Below are 24,511 nucleotides of genomic sequence, written 5' to 3' on the forward strand. Positions count from 1 at the left end.
AGAGGGGCAGGTGCAGATGATAAGACAGAGTGATGGGGAGAGACAGCCCTAGGGCTGGAGGGTTGATTTTAGACGTGAGACCTGAAGGGCAGGGAGGAAAGGGTCCAGCAGGGCAGGAAGGCAGGACAGAGGCTCTCCAGTGGGCAGGAGCCCCAGGAAGAGATGAGGACTGTGCCCCAGAGAGAATGAAGGTCAGCGACGCGGGATGGGGGAGATGGCGTGTGGACCCCATCGAGCTCCGTTGGCAGACGAGCAGCCATCCTCCTCCTGTGTTTCTCCCAACCCTGAGCAGCCTGCCTCCAGAAGGTCACTCAAACGTGCTCTTTCTTCTCTACACGCACCGTCATTCTTAGACCAAAGACACACTCAGGTCACAAATATTAGGGGACATTCAGAACCAGGGACTGGTTCACAACCAGGACGTTGGGGCCGGTGGATCAAATAAATAATTCAGTGCCTGCCCTCCAGAGGCAAGTAGTTAGAGGACCAGTTTAATCATCACATAGGTAGCACGTGCTGCATGCCAGGTGCTGTCATCAAGAACGTCAGCATATTAACTCATTTAGTCCTCGATACTATGAGATCGGTGTTCCTCTTGCTAACATGAATGGAGTGTTGGAGGGGGTGGGGTGGGGTGGGCTGCAGAGATGAGGCCCAAGAGGAGGTCTGGGGATAAATTCAGGGTACAAGCTCCGGGAGATGGTGAGGGACAGGGAAGCCTGGTGTGCTGCAGTCCGTGGGGTTTCAAAGAGTCAGAACAGCTCAGCGACTGAACAACAAGGAAAGTGAATTAAGTATGGCCTTCTCCGAAAAAGCAGCAGAGCTGTGACAGCCTCCGATTTGTGCTTCAGAAGGCAGGCGGCGGCTGTTATGGGACCAGTAGAGGGAGGCAGGACATGAGGTGGGAGGTTACTGGGGGGGAGAGAGGGCTCAGGTTGGACAACGCTCAAGGAGGCCAGTGGATGCAGACAGTCTGAAGGCAGGGGAGACGGGATGAAGAGGCCCCAGGACGGGCTTCTGCCCTGGGAGGCAGGGTGGTTGACAACCCGGAGCCGGGCAGTAGAAGCTGGTCTGAGGCCCGTGAACTTGGTTTTGGAGGTACCGAGTTTGATGTGCCTGTAGGTCACTGATCAGACAAGTGAACGTGTGTGCCGGGAGAGAGGGTGTGGGCTTCTGAGGGTGACTGAGGTCTCCGCAGACAGCAGTCGGTTAAGCCAAGGCAGGGATGGGACGCTGCCTTGGGAGGCAGAGAGGCTGAAAGTGTGAAAGTGTTAGTCCGACTCTTTGCCATCCGGTGGACTGTAGCCTTCACAGGCTCCTCTGTCCATGGGATTCTCCAGGCAAGAACACTGGAGTGGGTTGCCATTCCCTGCTCCAGGGTCCCGACCCGGGGATTGAACTCGGGTCTCCTGCATTGTAGACAGATTCTTTACCGTCTGAGCCACAGGGGAAGCCCCCAGAGAGAGGCTGAGTATGATGGAAAGGACCAGCTAGGGGCGGGAGCAGCAGGATCGCTTGGAAGTCACTGAGAGAGCCGGGAAGGAGCAAGGTGCTTGCAGGGTCAGACCCTGCAAGGGAGGTGAGGGCATTTGGCATTTAGAGACCCTCTCTTGAGCCACCTCCAGCAGGCCTGGAGCGGGGCTGGGGGCTTTGGCGCCCCCTGCTGGAGTCAGCTAGAGGCTGCTTGGTTCCCAAGGCTTGCAGTAATCGGTCCTAACACACCTGGTGGGGTGGTTGCCAGATCAACTCTTAAGTGTGGGCTCTTAGAGGGGGGTCAAAGCCTGGCCCCCCCATTTGTCTCCGTGACCTTGGGGCAGGTCTTCACATCTCTCCTTGGCGCGTCTGTAAACCGGGGGTGGCTACAGGTTCTACCTCCGAGCATCGTGAGGTTTGAGACGCTCACATAAAGTGCTCAGAAGGCGGCCTGGAGCACCATAAGGGCCATGGACACGTTTGGGATGTTAAATCCATGGGGCTGGCCACAGATGCCACTCGGTGACACCGCTAAGTAGGAAAGGACATTGTGTGTAAGACGGTCTCTCTCTTCATTTGTGCTTACGAGAAAAATGTCAGCAACGCAAACCAGAGGCGAAGCTTTCATCACTAAAGTATTTGGAGGGCGTGGAGATTCCCAAGAGCCAGGCTCCCAGTGACCTGCTGCCTGGGGCAGCCTCTGGGGGAAGTTGGGCCCTTTCCAGCACGAGGAGCGCAGAGCCGTGGGGCATGGGGCAGGGCGCTCGTGTGGGAGCCAGGAGAGTGACGTTCTCCTTGGTCATTACTTTGCTTGGCTCCGAGGAAGTCATTGCCTGTCACCTCCTCTGTAAACTGGGGTGAGGATGATAATGCCCCCTCACAAAATATATGCAGTCATGTATGTGAGCATTTAGCATCACTATTTGATGCTGATGAAGATGATTTTGGTGATAATATTGTATATTGGGATCCAGCCCTTTAGGATCTTCAGGAATCTTAAAAGTCATCTAAATCAGTGTTTTTCAAACTTCCAGGTGCAACAGAATGACTTGGTTACAAAAAAAAAAAACAAAAAACCCCAGTGCCCAGGTCCTCTCCTGGATTTCCTGGTGGAGGTGGACATCGCTTCTCTGATTATAACCAGCTCCCAAGGTACCAGCCAAATCTGGCTTCATTGGAGCCCAAGCCTCATGCAGAGCCCATCCCCCTTTGGACCTGTCCTGGCTGAGTGGTGGCCACTGCGCCCAGAACTCTCACCAGGAGGCAGCTCACTTCATTCAGGTGTGGGAAGAGCAGGTCTCCACTGTCTCTGGGCCTTGATGCCTCCAGCTCAGACAGGGCTGCCCTATGTCTGCATCTCCCCCAAAGGAACTTCTGCAGACCCTTAGTTTTCCAGAGACAAGCTCAAGGGTCCAAGAGTGAGGATTTTAAAATTGTCTTATTTCAGTGCAATGTGACTAGAACATCCATGGATCTTGGATGATTGGGGATGACAGCTTTCTGACTGAAGGCCACCCTCCGCTGACTGCACTGCTTGAGTTTACCTCTGTGTTGACTGCCATTGACTATATTTAATCTGTAACTTGCTGACTTTAGAAGAGCCTATACTTAGTTTTATGATAGTATATACTAAACAATGTAATACAGGCAGATCTCTGAGTTATCGTGGGTTTGGTTCCAGACCACCAATGATCCAGACAGTAATGCAAATATCTCAATAAAGCAAGTCACAAGAATTTTTTGGTTTCCCAGTGCATATAAAGCTATGTTTATACTGTATGATAGTCTGTTACATGTGCAATAGCATTATGTCCAAAAAAAGTACACACTTTAAAAATACTCTGTTGCTAAAAATGCTCACCATCATCTGACCCTTCAGCGAGCTGTGGCCTTTTTCCAACAGTAACGTAATGCCCACCCATCAGAGATCACCTTAACAAATATAATAATGTCGAAAAAGTTGAAATATTTTGAGAATGAGCAGAATATGGCACAGAGACCCAAAGCAAGCAAATGTCATTGGAAAATAGGCGTTGATAGATTTAGTGAACACAGGGTTGCCACAAACCTTCAATTTGTAAAAAATTAAAATTAAAGAAAAAAAATCTTTGAAGCACCCTACAGCGAGGTGTGCCTGTAACAAAAATTGGTCAAATGGACATTTGGGGTAGAGGAGGAGCACAGAGACAGCCTTCTCAAGCTCAAGAAACACTCTCCACGTTTGCTTCTGAGGACTGTCATGGTTTGTGACCCCAGAGGTGGATCCTCACATGGGATTTTCCACTGACCTTGGGGTTAAAGTCATTACAAGGCCATTGTACACTAACTATAGTGTGTGGGAGGCGATGGGGAGCTTGGAGCTTGGTGGTACCGGAATTCTCTTTGGACTCCATCCTTCCCGTCTGTACGCTGGGCAGTTTGGGCAAGTCTAGTGCATCTTCCAGAGGTGCATGTGAGACCTGACACCTGGTTTGACATGAGGAGCCTGCAGCTGGTGGTTTTATCTGCGAGGCTTCACGTCCAGGCCAGAGCACCGGGAACAGGAGGAGCTGGTGGCAACAGATGAAGAGGCCAAGTCCCCCTTCAAGCCCATTTCTGCCCGCGTGACCTTGAATGAGCGACTCGTCCCCAAGGCTGTTTTCTCCTCTTCCTGCCATAGGCGCTCATCCTTCTGCCGTAAGGTCCCTGAGAAGCCCCTTCTGGAAAGCACCTGGAGCTATTCTTACACACCTCTGAGTGCTCCAGCCACGCAGACCTCATGGACTGCTGGCAGCTCACATGAGCTTCTGGTCACCTTGGGAGGAAGGTGCTTATCACAGTTCCGCCCCCAAGGTCTTCCTCAGGATAATCTGTCCCTGGTGATTCATCTCGTGGGCTGGGTCCTTCCTCTCCAGCCTGAAATATCTCCCTCCCTCCACCATTCCTGGGTCAGGCCTGTGACCCCCACCCCCACCCCCACCATGTGACTTCCTCCGGGGCCTGGCCGTGGGCCCCTGCCCGCAGGTCAGTCCTCCAGTCCCTGGCTGCAGACCCATTTTGGGCCTGACATATCAGGCAGGGCTCAGTCGGGGCGGAGGAAACCCACAGTGTGTTTTGCTGGGGAAAAAGTGCATTCCTATGTCCGGCCCCCACCCTGGTCCAGCCGCGCCTCTGCCTTCAGCGGGCTGGGCTTCCGCTGCACATCCTGGCCCAGCCCGGCCCTTTATCACCCGGCTGCCACGTGGTGCCCTACCCCTCGGACACACATCTCCAGGGAGGCTTCCGGCCTGGCTGGGGCAGAGGGCCTGGCCACTGTGGAAGCTTCCCCCCAAGTTTGTGGAAGCGATCTTTTTCTGGAGCCAAGGACAGCTCTTTGGAGAAGGTCAGGAGATGGGCACACACCTCCCAGCTCCACTGAGAACTTGCTCTATGACTTTGGGCAAGAGAGTCTACCTCTCCGGATCTTAACTTCCCCAATTTTAAATAGAAAATACCATCTCCAGTTGCTGTGAGACTAAAGAAGGTAATACCAGTACACGGATGCCCAGGTTCTACCTCCAACCAGTAAATCGGCATTTCTGAGGGGTAGGTCCCAGGCATTGAGCACAGTGAAGGATGGGAAAAATGGTGAATAGCCAAAGCTTTAAAGCAGACCAACATGGGTTTGAATTTTGGCTCTGTTATATAATCACGGCGCCTTGAATAGATCATTAGCCTCTCAGCGCCTCCGTTGACTTGTCCATCAGATGGGAAAATAGTACTCAGTTCCCAGTGCTGGGAGGGGAATTAAAGGGTATGATTGCTACCAGCTGCTTGGCACTTAGGGCGCACTCATGTGATCCTGTGAGGATGGACCCTTATCTAGTCACCACTAGACATCCAACAAGTCTGTGTCTGAGCCACAGCTGGCACTTCAAACATCTGTGAGTGAATGATGAGGCTGCTGTGCCTATAGATTAAAAAGTGATGAAGAAACACAAGTTACCATTGAAGATGAAGCTTCTGTCTTTTGACTTAAAAAACTGCATTTGCCAGCATCATCCACAGAACTCTGTTCTGGCCAGGGAGACTCAGGAGCAAGTCTTTGGGCTCCTAGTTCCTTGGGTTCCCTCTTCTTTGCTGACCTCTGGCCACCATCTGGAGAAGGACAGCAGACGGGAAACAAGAAGGATCGGGGGATATGGTCGAGCTGCCACTGAAGCTCAGGCTGCCCAACTCTGGGCTTTATTACTTTCCCCCAAGTGAAAGAAACTTGTCATTGTTTAGACCCCTGGTTGGGAATTTTTGTTTCTACAATAGCAAAGGAGATGCTTTGAACTTCCTCATTGTCCTACTTTCTATCCACAGCTCTCAGCCTCCAGGTAAATCTAGGACAAGACTAGCAGCCTGTGTCACTCATTCCCTCCTCAGACCTCTGGGGCTGGCTTAGAGGCACCACAGGGCATCTGCCCAGCCCTGAAACTGAGCCCTGGGGCAGAATTAGCCATGTGTCTTGACAGCCCCCTCCAGCCTCCCCAGAAGGTTCAAGGAGAGTGACTCTCCCCTTCCCCAGATGCCAACCTCGTACCAAAAGCTCCTGTTTCCTGGGTAGTCTTTGGAGTCAGGAAAATCTAACTCGGAATCTTGACTCCTCCACTGATCTGCCATTGGCAACGTGTCTTTGAACAAAGCTTGAGGTTCACATTCATCAGTTGAGGCTATGCCCACCAAGAGATAAAAGTAAATATGGAACTCAGAGGGAGAAAAATCAAGGTAATAGGGCTAGAGGTGAGTAATGGTCCCAAATAAACCCAGAACTAGCACTAAATATCCAAGGGAAGGGAGGTGGCAGAGTAAATGTAATATTGAAGACCTTGGCATTATGAGAACAATAGCCCAACAGCAGAATGTTGGGTGTGGGCATGAAGAAAGTGTGAGGAACTTACCTTCATCCTCCATAGTAGGGCAAAGGGCTTTCCCTGGTGGCTCAGACGGTAAAGCATCTGCCTGCAATGCAGGAGACCTGGGTTCAATCCCTGGGTCGGGAAGATCCCCTGGAGAAGGAAATGGCAACCCACTCTAGTACTCTTGCCTGGAAAATGCCATGGACGGAGGAGCCTGGTAAGAGCACAGCCAATGGGATCACAAAGAGCTGTACACTACTGAGCAACTTCACTTTCATAGTAGGGAAAAATTGAGCCAAGAGCAAAACGTGTAACTTAAAGAGAAACAATGACCCCCAACTTCTCAATGTTCTTCATAATCTTGGGAGAGGGGGAGTCTTGTAGGAAATATCTGTCATGGTAGCAAACAATAAATCAAATTAGCAACTGCTTTTATTTCATTTAAATTCTTTTTATTTTGTTAAATTCAAGTATAATAAGCTTCATATATTTATTTTAAAATTTAGCAAATAGTGTGATCCCCCTTCACAGAATTCTTTGATTCCTTTTGCCCTCCCTCCCTTCCATTCAATCTCCCTCCAGTCTTTTCTCCTTCTTGCCTCCTGCCATATATAGACCTACAAAGATACCTGTGATGCTGCTGCTAATATTAATCTTGGACATTTGGGGTACTAGAATTTGCTATGATTATTCCTAGCACCACCCCCAATTTTTGCAGCATTTTGCTATCTAGCTTGAATTCTTTAGAAAGGCATTTAGCAATTTTATGAAGAAGATAAACTCATTTCCCCCCAAAACTAACAGCACTTAGTTCATAGGGTTTGTGAGCATTGAATAAGATGACCAGGAAAGCACCTGGCATAGTGTGTTCCCCAGATCCCTGCCCTGTCATAGCGTGTCCTGTCCCTGCTCCTCCTACGTGGAAGCCCCATTCTTCTCCCTTTGGCAAACTTCTATTCATCCTCCAAAACCGACTCCAATGTGAAGAATTTCCTGACACGAACGTCCCATTAATCAGATCCTCTAGTCTGGACACAGTCCAAGTAGTCTGGGGTGACTGTTCAGAGGTCTTAGGTACTGAGGCCACCTGGGGCAGCCAAACTCCTGTTTTACTGACTTCTGTTTTGTTTTTTTTTTTTCTTCTTCAGGCCTCCCTTAATTCCCCAACCTTTCAGTATATCCTTTCAAACAATTGTTTTCATTTAAATTCCTAAATCCAGTTTCTGCAGCTTGCAATTCAAGTACCCACCTGTTGCCCTGCCTCCCCAGCTCTGAGTTCCAGGCTAGGAAAGGTTTGTGGATCAATCTCAGTGGAGGCCACGGGCTATCCTTCCCTCAACCCAGCCTTCTGAAGGACGTGCACTGGGACACCTGTGCAATCTCATTCTTCCAGGTCCCGGGCAGGGGCGCCCACAGAGTTCTTGTCCTTTATTGAGAGAAGACTGGGCGACTTGCTGGTAGACACACAGCTCTGGACGGACAGGCTGCGGGCCGGGTCTCCGTGCACGTCTCCGCACTCAGGGCCCTGGCTCTCCCCTGCGTCCACCCTCGGGCTTGCTCACAGAGAGACACGCGCTCCCCGGCTCCTCAGCCCTGCCGCGAGCCCCGGGACCACGGGGTTATCAGCAGCTCCAGTCCGCAGAGGCAGAGACCGAGACTCGGCGGGGAGGGGTCGGTCCCAAGGTCCCCCGGTTGCGACGTGGGGGCCTGGACGCGAGCGAGGCCGCGACGGTCCGAAACCCAGGGGCTGCCCCTCAGCCCGCGTGGCCTGTGCGACGCGGGAACTCCGGGAGGACCCCTGCGGGGTGGTATACGAGCGGCTCCCTCAGAGCGGCCCGGCCGCGGACGGGTGGGCAGGGGCAGGGGGCTCCTCGGGTGACCGGAGAAGGCGACGAGGTTGCGGGTGGAGACGGCTGTGCGGGACACAAGCCGAAGAGGGGGCTGAATAGGGCCGAGCCGGACCCGGCAAGGACCGTTGCGCCCAGCCAGCGAAGCGCGCGAATCCCGATTGTTCCACGGATCGATAGCGGCAGAGCAGGTGGGCCGAGCGGAGCTGAGCGGAGCCGAGCGGGGCTGAGGAGAGCCGAGCGGGGCTGAGGAGAGCCGAGCGGAGCCGAGCAGGTGGACAGAGCCCGTCGGGTAGAGCCGAGCGGAGCCGACCGGGGCCGAGCGGGGCCGAGCGGGGCTGAGGAGAGTCGAGCGGAGCCGAGCAGGCGGACAGAGCCTGTCGGGTAGAGCCGAGCGCGGCCGAGCGGAGCCGAGCGGGGCTGAGGACAGTCGAGCGGAGCCGAGCAGGCGGACAGAGCCTGTCGGGTAGAGCCGAGCGCGGCCGAGCGGAGCCGAGCGGGGCTGAGGAGAGTCGAGCGGAGCCGAGCAGGTGGACAGAGCCCGTCGGGTAGAGCCGAGCGGGGCCGAGCGGGGCCGAGCGGGGCCGAGCGGGGCCGAGCGGGGCCGAGCGGGGCTGAGGAGAGTCGAGAGGAGCCGAGCAGGTGGACAGAGCCCGTCGGGTAGAGCCGAGCGGGGCCGAGCGGAGCCGAGCGGGGCTGAGGAGAGTCGAGCGGAGCCGAGCAGGCGGACAGAGCCCGTCGGGTAGAGCCGAGCGGGGCCGAGCGGGGCCGAGCGGGGCTGAGGAGAGTCGAGAGGAGCCGAGCAGGTGGACAGAGCCTGTCGGGTAGAGCCGAGCGGGGCCGAGCGGGGCCGAGCGGGGCTGAGGAGAGTCGAGAGGAGCCGAGCAGGTGGACAGAGCCCGTCGGGTAGAGCCGAGCGGGGCCGAGCGGGGCCGAGCGGGGCCGAGCGGGGCCGAGCGGGGCGAGCGGGGCCGAGCGGGGCCGAGCGGGGCCGAGCGGGGCCGAGCGGGGCCGAGCGGGGCCGAGCGGGGCCGAGCGGGGCCGAGGAGAGCCGAGCGGGGGAGCGGGGCCGAGCTAGTCCTCGGGAGCGGAGCGGGTGACCGCAGGGTGACTGAGTGGGTCCTGCCTAGTGGAGGCGGTGGCGGGACTTGGTAGGAGTGAAGCTCCTTTGAAAGTCTTGTGGTCCTTCGCGTTTAGACACCGCCTTTTCAGTCTAAACAGGGGAAGCGGGGCGCTTCGTTCGCCAGGTCCGTGAGGTAACGTCAGGGGAGTCTTTTCCTGTGGCGGCTTAGATTTCCCGCTCGGGCGGTGGATGGTGGAGACCTTGTGCCCTGTCTACTGGGACTGGGTGTCACCTCTCTGGGTTGAGGCCCTCGGGCCCGGTTAGCCTGGGAGGGGTTCCGGGGGACAGGTCTCCTGGGGCTGAAATTGCCCGCCAGGTTGTTCGGAGAAGCGCGTCCCCGCCTCGTCGTCTGGCGGATATGTCCCCGGTCCGGAGCGGGGTAGGGACGCACAGACGACCCCAGCCAAGCCTGGGCTGCGCCGGCGTTTGGACCTGAGGCGGGAGGCGCTTCTTGGGCTCCGGGCGGTGAAGGAGTCCGGAGCCGGAGGACGGCGTTGGCCCAGGCGAGGGGCGACCTCACTGAGCCCGGTTGTCACCTGTGAGATGGGGGACACGCCCGCCTCTCGGAATGTTCAGAAAGGGGCTTAGGGGATGCTTGGGGTAAGGACTTCGGCAGTATTATCCTGTGGTCTTTATGTGGTAAGTTGTCAGCCTTTTAATTCCTAATAAAAAGTGTTATGTGCCAGGCACTGTTTAAGCTGGGGGCGGGGTGGGGGGGGGCGCATAGACATGAACATATAACCCAAAACATATAACCCTGCTTGTATTCTGGTAGGAGGCAGCTATTCCTGTGATCTGGCCCCAAAATTCAGGCAGAAGCACAGCTTGGACCAGCTGTCCACGTGGCCATCTGATCCCTTCTCACGGTCCGTGCCTGTATTCCTAGGATGGTTTGTTCTAAAACACACATTTGATCGTGTCACTTAGGTGCTAAGAGCCCTTCAGAGCCAATGAGATAAAGGCCTCCCTCAGAGCTGGCCCAGTCTGCCTTTCCAGGCGCATCTCCTTTCCCTCCCCGGATTTTCAGGAACGCTTGGCTACACCCCTCTGCTCTTTGCTTCCCGCGCCCGCCCCCCCACCCCCCCACCGCCGCGCCCCGTTTAGAATATTTAGAGGTGCTCGACTCGGTGTTGACACGAGATGGCGCCAGAACGGTGCGCAAGGCTTTCTCTAGCTGAACATGTTGGGCTTTTTAGAAAGACACTTAAAACTTGTTTTATTAGCACCTTGTATCTTTTTAGCACACCTCTCAATGAATTTTATTTATCTAATTAATTTTCCAGATATGAACATAAATGGGCTTCCCAGGTGGCGCTGGTGGTAAAGAACCTGCCTGCCAATGCAGAAGACAAGAGATGAGGGTTCGATTCCTGGGTCGGGAAGATCCCCTGGAGGAGGAAATGGCAACCCACTCCAGTATTCTTGCTTGGAGAATCCCATGGACAGAGGAGCCTGGAGGGCTACCGTCCATGGGGTCACAAAGAGTCAGACACGAATGAATGGACGTAGCGTGCATGCACACCCAGGCTTGAACACATATTAGTTTCTTCTCTCACAGCTCAGCAAATAAACCTGAAGCTGAAAAACAGGTGTAGTTGAGGTTAGTTCCTCGTGAAGACTCTGAGGGATCTGTCCCATGCCTCTTTCCTAGCCTTCCGGATCAGCGGTTACCTTCAGCATCCTTCCTTGGTGCTGTTCTTCCTTATGTGTCTGTGTGTCCTCTTGCTTGTTATAAGGAAACCAGTCAGTGGAGTTAGGACCCGCCCTGGTGTAGTACAACTTTATCTTAAATAATTATATCTTCAAATACTTATTTCCAAATAGGATAACCTTCTGAAGTTCCGAGTGAATTTTGGAGGTTACTGTTTAACCAATTATAAAACCTCTAAATTTGAAGGAGACACCATTCAATCCATTAAACTCTATGAATGTAGTAAATGTGGGAAATCCTTCAGCTATAGCTCAACTCTTTTTCAGCAGTTGTAAGAACTCTGTTGGGTGCAGACAGTGTAGGAAAGTCTTCAACTCTAAATGATCCTCATTAGGAATCAGAGAATTCATCCTGGAGAGAAGTCATCTATGACTGCAATTAATGGGGGAAAACTTTTCAAGATAACTTCTCTCTTATTCAATAAGAAAAATTAATAATGTATATAAATCTTCTGAATGTAATCAATGTTTAAAAGTTTTCAGATGCCTCATTAACCACAGAGAATGCACACTGGACAGAAATCCCAAGAGTATAATGTCAACAAAACCTTAGCTGGAAAGTGGAGCTCATTTACCTCAAAGATTTCATACTTAGTAATATATTTTTATGTTTATACTGAGGTAAAATTGGCATATAACGTTATATTACTTTCAGGTGCACAACATAATGATCTGTTATCAGTATATATTGCAAAATAAGTTTAGGTAACATCTGTTACCATACATAGTTACAAATGCTTTGTTTTCTTGTGATAAGGACTTTTAAGATTTACTCTCTTAACAGCAGTCAAATTGCAATATAGCGTTGTTAACTGTAGTCACCATGGTCTACATTATATCCCTAGAACTTATTTATTTTATAACTGGAAGTTTATGCCCTTTGACCCCCTTCACCCATTTTGCCCCCCAACCCTCACTTCTGGTAATCACGTCTGTTCTCTATAGAGAGCTGAGGTGTTGGGGGTTTTTTTGTTTCTTTCATTGTTTTTTTTTTTTCCTTAGATTCCACATATAAGTGAAACTACATAGTATTTGTACAGTCCTTCTCTGTCTGACTTATTTTACTTAGCATAATGCCATCAAGGTTCGTCTATGTCACAAAGACAAGATTTCATTCCTTATTATGACTGGATAATATTTCATTATATATATTTCATATATATATCACATTTTAAAAAGCTATTCTTCTATAGATGGATACACAGTTTTTCCCCATATCTTGGCTATTGTAAATAATGCAGCAGTGGACATGGAGGTACAGATATCTTTTCAAATTAGTGTTTTTGTTTTCTTTGATGAATACCCAGAAGTGGAATTACTGGATCATATGGTAGTTCTATTTTAATTTTTTGAGGAACCTCCTTACTGTTTTCCATAACGGCTGCATTTTTTACCACTTGAGCCACCTGGGAAGCCACACTACCCTTACTGATGTACTAAATTCATCAGAATGTGTGCAAGCACCTAATTTCCTTACCATGCAAGAACTCATGCATGTGAATAAAAAATAGGTGAGATACATGTAGGTGGAAAAACCAGTCTGGGAAAATCATCTGGAAATGAAACCTCTTTGTGCATCACTAAATGTCTGTTGTGTACAACCTAATTATTTTATTAATTTGGTGAAAATGTGAAACTCATATAAACATATTCAAAAGTTGATATTGTTTGATACCAAACTAAAGATAAAAACTTATAAGACCATGAGCCTTCAGGATAAAGTTTATAATTTTTTCCATGTTAAATAATTCAGGTAACAGAGTAAAAATTCCATATATTCGAATGGAGTAGGAATATAATAGGATATAACTTCAGTTATATTTTTCAATTATAACTGGAAGTTATAACTTTCAGTATCTTACTTCACTTTTAAACAGCAAATTTAAAAAGATGTATTTTTATGAGGGTTATGTACCACATATTATCAAACTAGAATTGCTACATATTTTAAGAAGTAACATGATTTTGTGTATCACTAAGACTTTTTTAAAAAAAAATTCCCATTTAAGCTGTGTCAGTTCAATGATTATAAGATCCAACATGATTCAGAGATGTTGAGATGTGGGTCATGAGTGAGTCGTAGAGTTGCTCATCTACATGGCAATTCCATAATGTTTCCTTATGTATAGAGAGAAAAAGCATTGAATTTGAGCCCTAATTCACAAAATGAAGTCTTTCTCATTCTACCAAAAATCTGAAATAGTGCTGAAATATGAATTGGACTTCTTTCTGTAATTTTGTGCTTTTCATTAAATCCATTTTTGAAGTCTGATCTTCTGATATAACAAATGTCTAACATTTTCAGCATCTGTATGGTGAAGGTTTGGCATCCATTGATCATGTTTATCCCTTAAAATTGGTCACATTATCCTGATTCTTTGTATAGTGAATAACTTTAAATTATATTTAGACATTTTGAATGTTGTATTATGTTTTCAGTCCTGTTCTGTCCCTCTTGAGATGTTTTGCTATAGAAGGCAATTAGCCTGATATGGTTCAACCTCTGTGCCTAATTCAGCTTCTGTGTGTTGGATCCACTAGCTCTTGTTGTGGGTGTAAGCTGTGTGTGTTCAGGGTTAGGCTGAGATACCTGCAGGCACACACACGGAATTAGGACCCCTCTGTAGGTTCTCCCCTCTGGAATTCCCTCCCACACTCTGTGGCCCTCAAAAGCATCTCTTCTGTATCCTCCGGCCAGATGGATATGGTTCCTATTACCACTTCCAGGCCAATTCATGGGTGAAAAAAACCCATGAGAGAGAAGAAATAGGAACCTTACTTATTTTTATGTATTTTTAAAGTCTTTTGACCTCTGCTCATGTTTTAATTCCCATACTTACTTCTTTAATGTTTTTTATGCTTATGTTACATATGTGATCATTACAGGATATGTACTTTTAGAGATACATAATTCTTTCCTCATTAATTTCAACAGATATTTGATTTTTCAGTGTACTGAAAATTTCGTTTTTTTCCCTCATATATACTTCATATTCCTCTGGAGAATGTTTTATGATTGAATTGTTATTTGCTTCTTTCTTGCTCTGGAGGACTAACAACTAGAGAATATATATTCTTTATCACCTTCGTTTGTTAATCTGAAGTCACAACTAACATAAAGGAAAACTTTCATCACTACCAGATCTATATGATAATTCTATAAATTAAATGAAAAGTTAAAAAACTGAAGTGAAAATGCAATGGAAAAGTTTCAGTTGTGCTATGGTGAAACCCATTGCTCTTGCTAATTGCAGAGAAAATCTTTGGACAAAGTATAAAAGACAACTCTGAAGAACTCTGAAAAGTAAACAAAAGGGGGCCAGTTATGGAGGGAGTGCTTTGGAGATGCACACTGCATGAGGGTGAGTTTCCCGTTTCTTTTCTCTAGTGAAGTGATAACAGAAACCATGTTGTTCTGACAGAGAGCAAACAGGAGGAGGGGCCTCTGAAAGTCGGAAGGAAATTCTGATTCCTTCTACAGTGAGTATGAGCCTTGAGGACATTGTGCTGAGTGACATATGCCAGACACAAAAGGACAAATACTGAACGATTCCACTTACGTGAGGACCTAGAGTAGTGAGTGTCATAGAGATAGAAAGTACTGATAGGATGGTGCGTGCCAGGGGTTGGGGAAGTGGATGGGAAGCTGTGTTTAATGGGGACAGAGCTTCAGTTATTCAAAGTGCAAAGAGTTCTTTAGATGGGTGGTGTGTATGCTTGCACAGTGGTTTGTCTGTACTTAATGCCTCTCTGCTGCTGCTGCTAAATCACTTCAGTCGTGTCTGACTCTGTGCGACCCCATAGATGGCAGCCCACCAGGCTCTGCCGTCCCTGGGATTCTCCAGGCAAGAATACTGGAGTGGGTTAGGCCATTTCCTTCTCCAATGCATGAAAGTGAAAAATGAAAGTGAAGTCGCTCAGTCGTGTCTGACTCTTAGCGACCCCATGGACTGCAGCCCACCAGGCTCCTCCATCCATGGGATTTTCCAGGAAATAGTACTGGAGTGGGGTGCCATTGCCTTCTCTGTAATGCCTCTATACTATACTTTTAAACACGATGAACATGTTACACTTTTTGCTTTGTGTATTTTATCCCAGTTTTTAAAAAGTAAATGCAATGACCCTATGTTATTTTACTTGACATTAAAAAGAAACTTCTCTTGCTCACTCTTTATGTGTGGTGTCTGTCTCACTCTGTATTAAAGTGTTCCTATCTTACTTAGAATACAGATAATATGGACTTCCAAAAATCATTCTCTATCTTTGCATTTATTTGGATGCTTTAGATTTTAACATTTTGGAATCTATCATTTTTTATGTGTTTTCTATTTTTCTCCTCTGTTTATTTTTCTCTCCCTTTGCTTTCTTTTGAATTATTTGAATAATATATGCTTTTAATTTTAGATTTTTTGGCTGCCCCATGTGCATGTGGCATTTTTGTTCCCTGACTGGAACCAAACCTTTGCCCCCTGTATTGAAAGCACACAGTCTTAACCACTGGATCGCCGGGGAAGTCCCTATTTGAATAATATTAATATTCTGTTAACAAATGACATTTTGGCAATATGTCTTCAAACATTTTTATTTGCTATAGCCCAGGGTATTACAATATACATATTTAATTTTTCCAATCAGTTTAGAATTAACATAGTAGCACTTCATGTAATTTCTCAGAACCTCAATACCCTATTGAGGGTATTGCTGTTACATTTATTACATATAGTGAAACTCCCACTAGTCCGTGTTACACATTTTGCTTTAAACTGTTCTCAGAATGAAAATCTGAGAAGAGATAAAAGTAATCTTTCCTAGGCACCCAGGTGTTTACCATTTCTGTGCTCTCTTTTAATTTCTGAGGTACCATGTATCCCTTCGGCATGAAGTTCTTCAGATTCCTCCAGGAGCTGATTGGTTGGCAGATCCTCTTTAATTAATTGATTTTACTGTTTTTCCTGAAATATATTGTTTCTGGGTATAAAACAGGGTTTCTCATCTTCTTTTTTTCCCTTGTGGCTCTTAAAAATATCTTCCACTGTCTTTTGATGTCTGTTATTGTTGACGAGAAATCTATGGTCATTTGAATCATTGTTTCCCAATAAGTATCTATTATTTTTTATCTTTAGTTTAATCATGATCTGCCCAGGGATGGTTTTCTTTTAATTTTTCCTGTTTGAAGTTTGATGAAATTCCTTGTTTGTAATCACATTTGGGTAGTTTTATGATGATCGTCTATTTATTTTTAGAAATATAGTAAGAGTAAGTTATTTATTATGTTTACTCTTTACATTTTGGAAGTTTTCCAATATCTTTTCTTTTCTTCAAATTTTATTGTGATATAATTGACACACAGCACTGTAAAAATTTAAGGTATACAGCAAATGATTTCAGTTACATACAGCATGAAATGATGACCACAGTAAGTTTAGTGAACATCCATCATTTCATACAGTACAAAGTTAAAGAAATGGAAAAAATGTTTCCCTTGTGATGGGAACTCTTCTTACTCTCTTAACAACTTTCCTATGTAACATACAGCAGCATTAATTATATTATCATGTTGTACATTACATCTCAAGTACTTACCTATCTTATAATTGAAATTTTATACCTTTTAAGTACCTTCATCCCGTTCACACTTCCTCTCCTCACATTCACCTCTAGTAACCACAGATTTCATCTCGTTTCATGAGTTTGTTTGTTCAGTTTTGCAGTACAGTTGGCCTGCAGCACTATGTTAGTTCCTGATGCACAACACAATGATTTAATATTTCTATACATTTCAAAATGATCACCACAATAAGTCTAGTTACCATCTGTCACCATACAAAGATATTATGTAATTATTGACTATATTCTCCACACTGTACATTTCATCCCTGTGACTCATTTATTTCGTAACTGCAAGCTTGTACCTCTTATTTCCCTCACTTATTTCTCTTTCCCCCCACCTCTTCCCCTCTGGCAAGCACCTGTTGTTCCCATGTCTATGATTCTGCTTCTGTTTTGTTAGGTTTGTTCATCTGTTTTGTTTTTTAGGTTCCACATATAACTAAAATCATACAGCATTTGATTTTCTATGTCTGATTTATTTCACCTATACCGTTCTTGGTACAACCATGCCTTGTAAATGGCAAGATTTCATTCTTTTTTTACGGCTGAGTAAAATGCTATTGTGTATATATAAACCACATGGACACTTAGGTTACTTCCATATCTTGGTTATTCTAAAAATAATGCTGCAATGAACATAAAGTGCATATATCTTTTCTACTTAGTATTTGTGTCTTTTTTGGATAAATACCTTGGAGTGGAATTGTTGGGTCTTAGGGCAGTTGTCTTTTTAGTTTTTTGAGGAACCTCTATACTGTTTTCCACAGTGGCTGCAGCAATTTACGTTCCCACCATGAGGGGGAACACACCGTCACCAACACTTGTTATTTTTTATGTTTTTGACAATAGCCAGGTGTGAGGTGATATCTTATGATTTTGATTTGCCTTTGTCTGACAATGAGGATGTTGAGCATCTTTCATTGTGCCTGTTGGCCATCTTTGGGAATGTCTTCTTTGGGAAAATGTCTATTCAGTTCCTCTGCCCATTTTTTAACTGGGTTGTTTATTTTTTGATGTTGAGTTGTATGAGTTCTTTGTATATTTTGGATATTAACCTTTTATCTGATATAGCATTGGCAAATATTTTCTCCTATTCAATGAGTGGTCTTTTTGGTTTTTTTGCACAGAATATTTTTAGTTTATAGTCCTGTTTGTTTACTTTTGCTTTAGTTTCCCTTACCTGAGGAGACATACACATTTATTTATTTATTTATTTTGCTAAGACCAATATCAAAGAGTATGCTGCTTGTGTTTTCTTCTAGAATTTTTGTGATTTCAGGCCTTATATTTAAGTCTATAATCAATTTTGAATTTACTTTTGTATATGGTGTGAGAAAATGTTCTAATTTCATTCATTTACATGTAGCTGTCCAGTTTCCCCAGCACCACTTATTGAAGAAACTGTCTTTTCTCCATTGAGTATTCTTGCCTCCTTGTCCTAGACTAATTGACTGTAGGCGTATGGGTTTATTTCTGAGCTGTCTATGATCTGTATGTCTGATTTTGTCCCTGCACCAGGCAGTTTTGATCACTGTAGCTTGTAGTATAGTCTGAAGTTAGGGAGCGAATCTCCAGCTTTCTTTTCTCCCCCAGGTTTGCTTTGCTATGCAGGGTCTTTTGTGGCTTAGTATACATTAAAATTCTGAAGGCTTACTTGTTTTAATTCTGCAGAAAATATCATGGGTATTTTGATAAGAATGCTATTAAATCTGTAGATTCTTTTCAGTAGTATGAACATTTTAACAATATTATTTCTTCCAGTTTGTTAAGACAGAATATCTTTCCATTTCTTTGTATCATCTTCAGTTTCCTTCATCAGTATTTTACAGTTGCCAAAGTACAGGTGTTTCACCTCCTCAGTTAAGCTTATTCCTAGGTATTTTATTATTTTTTTGATGTAATTTTAAACAGCATTGTTTTCTTGCTTTCTCTTCCTATAGTTCATTATTGTGTATAGAAAAATAACAGGTTTCTGTATGTTAATCTTGTATCCTGCAACTTTACCAATTCATTTGTTAGTTCTAATAGTTTTTTGATGGAAACTCTAGTGTGTTCTCTAGATAGTATCATGTCATCAGAAAATAGTGGCTTCTTTACTTCTTCCCTTCTAATCTGAGTGCTTTTTATTTCTTGTCTGATTGCTGTCACTAGGACTTCTAATACTATGTTAAATACAAGCAGCAGGTGTGGGCATCCTTATCTTGTTTCTAATTTTAGAGAAAAAGATTTCAGCTTTTCACCATTGAGTATGCTAACTATGGGTTTGTCATAACCTTTATTTTATTGAGGTTTGTTCCCTCTATACCCAGTTTGATAGGAGAGTTTATTATAAATGGATGTTGAATTTTGTCTAATGATTTTTCTGCATCTATTGAGATGATTGTGTGATTTTTTCCTGTCCTTTTGTTAATGTGGTGTCCTACATTGATTGATTTCTGGAATATCAAACCGTCCTTACATCCCTGGGAAAATAATCCTCCTTGATCATGGTGCATGATTTTTTTTTAAATGTATTGTTGAATTTGATTTGCTAATATTTTGTTGAGGATTTTTACATCTATATTTATCAGAGATATTGGTCTATAATTTTCTTTTTTTGTAATCCCTTTGTCTGATTTTGGTAATAAGGTAATAATGGTGGCCTCATAGAATGAACTTGGGAGTGTTCCCTCCTCCCAAATAGTTTTGAATCATTTGAAAAGAATAGGTAGTAGCTCCTCATTAAAAGTTTGGTGGAGGTTCCCTGTGAAGCGTCCTGGTCTCAGACACTGTTAGGAGTTTTTTGATTACTATAATTACCATATAATAGTAATCAGTCTTTTCAGATTGTCTATTTGTTCTGATTTACTGTTGGAAGATTATCCATTTCTAGAAATCTATTTCTTTTTGGTTGTCCAATTTATTATCATGTGACTGTTTATAGAGTTCTCTTATGACTCTGTGTTTCTGTGATATTAGTTATAACTTTTCCTTTATCATGAATTATTCCATTTTTTTGGGTCCTCCCTCTTTTTTTTAAGTAGGGGTGCCTAAAAGCTTACCAATCCCAAAGAAGGCAATGCCAAAGAATGTTCAAACTACTGCACAATTGCACTCATCTCACATGCTAGTAAAGTAATGCTCAAAATTCTCCAAGCCAGGCTTCAACAGTATGTGAACCGTGAACTTCCAGATGTTCAAGCTGGATTTAGAAAAGGCAGAGGAACCAGAGATCAAATTGCCAACATCTGTTGGATCATAGAAAAAGCAAGAGAGTTTCCAGAAAAACATCTACTTCTGCTTTATTGATTATGCCAAAGCCTTTGACTGTGTAGATCACAACAAACTGTGGAAAATTCTTAAAGAGATAGGAATACCAGACCACCTTACCTGCCTCCTGAGAAATCTATATGCAGGTCAAGAAGCAACAGTTAGAACTGGACATGGAACAACAGACTGGTTCCAAATCGGGAAAGGAGTACCTCAAGGCTGTATATTGTCACCCTGCTTGTTTAACTTATACACAGAGTACATCATGCAAAATGCTGGGCTGAATGAAGCACAAGCTGAAATCAAGATTGCTGGGAGAAATATCAATAACCTCAGATACGCAGATGACACCACCCTTATGGCAGAAAGTGAAGAGGAACTGAAGAGCCTCTTGATGAAAGTGAAAGAGGAGAGTGAAAAAGCTGGCTTAAAACTCAACATTCAAAAAACAAAGATCATGGCATCCAGTCCCATCATTTCATGGCAAATAGATGGAGAAACAATGGAAACAGTGAAAGACTTTATTTTGGGGGGCTCCAAAATCATTGCAGATGGTGACTGCAGCCATGAAGTTTAAAGACGCTTGCTCCTTGGAAGAAGAGCTATGACCAACCTAGACAGCATATTAAAAAGCAGACATTACTTTGCCAACAAAGGTCCATCTAGTCAAAGCTATGGTTTTTCCAGTAGTCATGTATGGATGTGAGAGTTTGACTATAAAGAAAGCTGAGTACCAAAGAATTGATGCTGTAGTGTTGGAGAAGACTCTTGAGAGTCCCTTGGACAGCAAGGAGATCGAACCAGTCCATCCTAAAGGAAATCAGTCCTGATTATTCATTGGAAGGACTGATGCTGAAGCTGACACTCCAATATTTGGCGACCTGATGTGAAGAACTGACTCATTAGAACAGACCCCGATGCTGCAAAAGATTGAAGGCAGGAGGAGAAGGGAACAACAGAGGATGAGATGGTTGGATGGCATCACTGACTCAATGAACTTGAGTTTGAGCCAAGCTCCGGGAGTTGGTGATGGACAGAGAGGCCTGGTGTGCTGCAGTCTGTGGGGTCACAAAGAGACGTGACTGAGCGACTGTACTGAACTGAAAAGCTTACCAATTTTGTTTATCTTTAAGAAAAAAATGCTTTTGGTTTCATTAATCTTCCCCCCCACACCTTTTTTTTCTGGCTCTATTTCTGCCTGATCTTTATGACTTCTTTCCTTGTGCTGTCTTCAGTCTTTGTTCTTCTTTCACTTTGTTTTTTAACACCTTGTTTGATTTATCTGATGTATAGTAAACTGTACGAATTTGAAGCATACCAGTGGATTCTTTTCAATGTGTATTAGACATGTAAAACAACTGTCACAATCCCCCAAATTTTCTTCATGCCATTTTAAAATCTTACTCTGCTTTTCTTTTTCCCCTCATGCATTCCCAGACAGTCACTGATATCCTTTCTCTCACTTTACAGTTTGTTACTGGGTAAGGGGTTTAGTTCTTAAGACTGGGATTTGAATGAAACTCATGAATTATCTCAATTAGATACATTGTTAAATGACCTGCCATTATGTGTGAGCTACATGTACAAAGTGAAGACACTAAACAGAGAAAGCCTGAGTCCACATGTTTCAGTGAACCCAGAGAGCAGACTGTACACTGGGTCATCACAGTGAAGTCAGGAGGCAGGAATGTACAATGGAGAAAAGACAATCTCTCTAACAAGTGGTCCTGGGAAAACTGGTCAATGACTTGTAAAAAATAAAACTAGAGCACTTTCTAACACCATACACAAAAATAAACTCAAAATGGATTTAAGATCTAAACATAAGGCAAGAAACTATAAAACTCCTAGAGAAAAACATAGGCAAAACACTCTCTGACATAAATCACAGCAGGATCCTCTATGACCCACCTCCCAGAATATTGGAAATAAAAGCAAAAATTAAAAAATGGGACCTAATTAAACTTAAAAGCTTTTGCACAACAAAGGAAACTATAAGCAAGGTGAACAAAGACAGCCTTCAGAATGGGAGAAAATAATAGCAAATGAAGCAACTGACAAAGAATTAATCTCAAAAATATACAAGCAACTCCTGCAGCTCAATTCTAGAAAAATAAATGACCCAATCAAAAAATGGGCCAAAGAACTAAGCAGACATTTCTCCAAAGAAGACATACAGATGGCTAACAAACACATGAAAAGATGCTCAGCATCACTCATTATCAGAGAAATGCAAATCAAAACCTCAATGAGGTACCATTACACGCCAGTCAGAATGGCTGCTATTCAAAAGTCTACAAGCAATAAATGCTGGAGAGGGTGTGGAGAAAAGGGAACCCTCTTACACTGTTGGTGGGAATGCAAACTAGTACAGCCACTATGGAGAACAGTGTGGAGATTTCTTAAAAAACTGGAAATAGAACTGCCATATGACCCAGCAATCCCACTCCTGGGCATACACACCAAGGAAACCAGATCTGAAAGAGACACGTGCACCCCAATGTTCATTGCAGCACTGTTTATAATAGCCAGGACATGGAAGCAACCTAGATGCCCATCAGCAGACGAATGGATGAGGAAGCTATGGTACGTATACACAATGGAATATTACTCAGCCATTAAAAAGAATTCATTTGAATCAGTTCTAATGAGGTGGATGAAACTGGAGCCCATTATACAGAGTGAAGTAAGCCAGAAAGAAAAACACCAGTACAGTATACTGACGCATATATATGGAATTTAGAAAGATGGTAACGATAACCCTGTATGCGAGACAGCAAAAGAGACAAGATGTATAGAACAGTCTTTTGTACTCTATGGGAGGTGGCGAGGGTGGGATGGTTGGGGAGAATGGCACTGAAACATGTATATTATCATATATGAAACGAATCGCCAGTCCAGGTTCAAGGCATGATACGGGGTGCTCGGGGCTGGTGCACTGGGATGACCCAGAGGGATGGGATGGGGACACATGTACACCTGTGGCAGATTCATGTCAATGTATGGCAAAACCAATACAATATTGTAAAGTAATTAGCCTCCAAAAATAAATAAATAAATAAATGAAAATAAAGAGGATGTGGTGCATTAAAAAAAATAATTTTGAAGTCAGTACCTTAAATCATCTTTTAAATGGTTCATTCATTGCAGAATGGGCTTCCCGGGTGGCACCAATGGTAAAGAATCTGCCTTCAATGTAGGAGATCCATGTCCGATCCCTGGATTGGGAAGATCCTCTGGAGAAGGAAATGGCTACCCACTCCAGTATTCTTGTCTGGAGAATCCCATGGACAGAGGAGTCTGGTGGGCTACAGTCCATGGGGTCGCAAAGAGTTGGACATGACTTAGCAACTTTCACTTTGACTGCAGAATAATTACATATTTAATGTCATTTCACCCGTGTGTATTTTAAGACCTCGATTATTCGTTTTTCAGTACCGATTAGCACCAAAGGACTGATGCTAGCATAGCCATTTGCCACAAGCATCTGGACACACATACGCACAGAGTTGATATTCCACAACATTCTTGAGAACCAAGAGACAGTTATGTCCAAAAAGTACATGACCACAAAGAAACTCATGAGCAACAGAATGGTCTGGGTGGCCCTTTCTTCCGGGGATGCTTTTGGAGAAAGCTTGGTGCTGTGAAGATGCTGAGTCTGCCTCTTATGCCTGTACAAGAGTGTCACCATGTATCCACTTGAGAGGGCCATGAGCCCCAACAAGCAGACGTCTTGTAAGGTCCTCAGTACAAACTGCACGTACCTAAGGAAGTGAATCATGGGGCGAAGTGAGCAGGATTCAGTGACATGTAGAAGATGGGCTGAGGTCACATTGGGGGTGGCAACAGTGGACACTAAGAAGTAACCACTAATGAACATGTTGAAGACCCACAGGAAGAGAATGCAATACAGGTTGTGATGGGATGATTGAAGTTTGAACTTTGCCAAACAGGAGTTTCTGGGGCTGAGGGTGATGGCCTGGAGGACACTCAGCAGGCAGGTGGTACAAATGGAGAGGCCCCTCATCAAACTGTACAGGTAGACAACCAATTTACATTTGATGTCATCCCAAGTTTTCTGAGACCCAAAGGTGTCTGTAGCCATAAATGCCACGGTTAGTAGCATGACTATGTGGATTAGGGCCAAGTGACCAATGGTCAGGTCAGTGGACTTGGGTCTGTGCTCAAGAAGGAAGTTGTGGGCATGGAAGAGAAGAAGGATGGTGTTGGCCAAGATCCCAATGGCAACTTCAGAGAAAAAGGCATTTCTTATGTCAATGAAACTGGAAAGTCTATTTTTATTCATCTTTGTGGAGGAAAATAAGCACGTAGTAAATACCTGTGGAGAAACTCAAGAAAAACTCTTCTTCACAAATATGATCAGTATCAACCCCCTCAGCTGGCACTCTTGCCACCATCTGAATGGGTGGGTTGGACTCCCCTGGTGGTCCACTGGCTAAGACTCTGAGCTCCCAATGCAGGGGGCCCGGGTTCCATCCCTGGTCAGGGAACTAGATCCCACGTGCCATAATTAAGAGTTTGCATGCCGTAACCAAGACCAGGTGCAGCTACATAAATTAATGAATATTAAAAATAAGTAGGTGGGTTGATCCCAATTTATACTTTACCACTAA

The 24,511-nt window shown here is 45.0% G+C and overlaps 1 long non-coding RNA gene across 4 annotated transcripts in view; it reads left to right on the forward strand.

Moving 5' to 3' along the window:
- Positions 1-9,240: 9,240 nt before the first annotated feature.
- Positions 9,241-24,511, forward strand: part of LOC110124168 (uncharacterized) — a 42,547-nt gene continuing 27,276 nt past the window's right edge. For 2 of the 4 annotated variants that reach the window (XR_011486291.1, XR_011486289.1), the window contains exons 1-3: positions 9,241-9,944; positions 10,081-10,171; positions 10,589-14,377. This is a non-coding gene — a long non-coding RNA (uncharacterized lncRNA). Of the gene's footprint in view, positions 9,945-10,080; positions 10,172-10,588; positions 15,183-24,511 lie in introns of those variants that run through there. The other 2 variants (XR_011486288.1, XR_011486290.1) reach the window with 2 other exon arrangements.

This window comes from Odocoileus virginianus, unplaced genomic scaffold (genome assembly GCF_023699985.2).
Source record: "Odocoileus virginianus isolate 20LAN1187 ecotype Illinois unplaced genomic scaffold, Ovbor_1.2 Unplaced_Contig_3, whole genome shotgun sequence".
Taxonomy (NCBI): domain Eukaryota; kingdom Metazoa; phylum Chordata; class Mammalia; order Artiodactyla; family Cervidae; genus Odocoileus; species Odocoileus virginianus.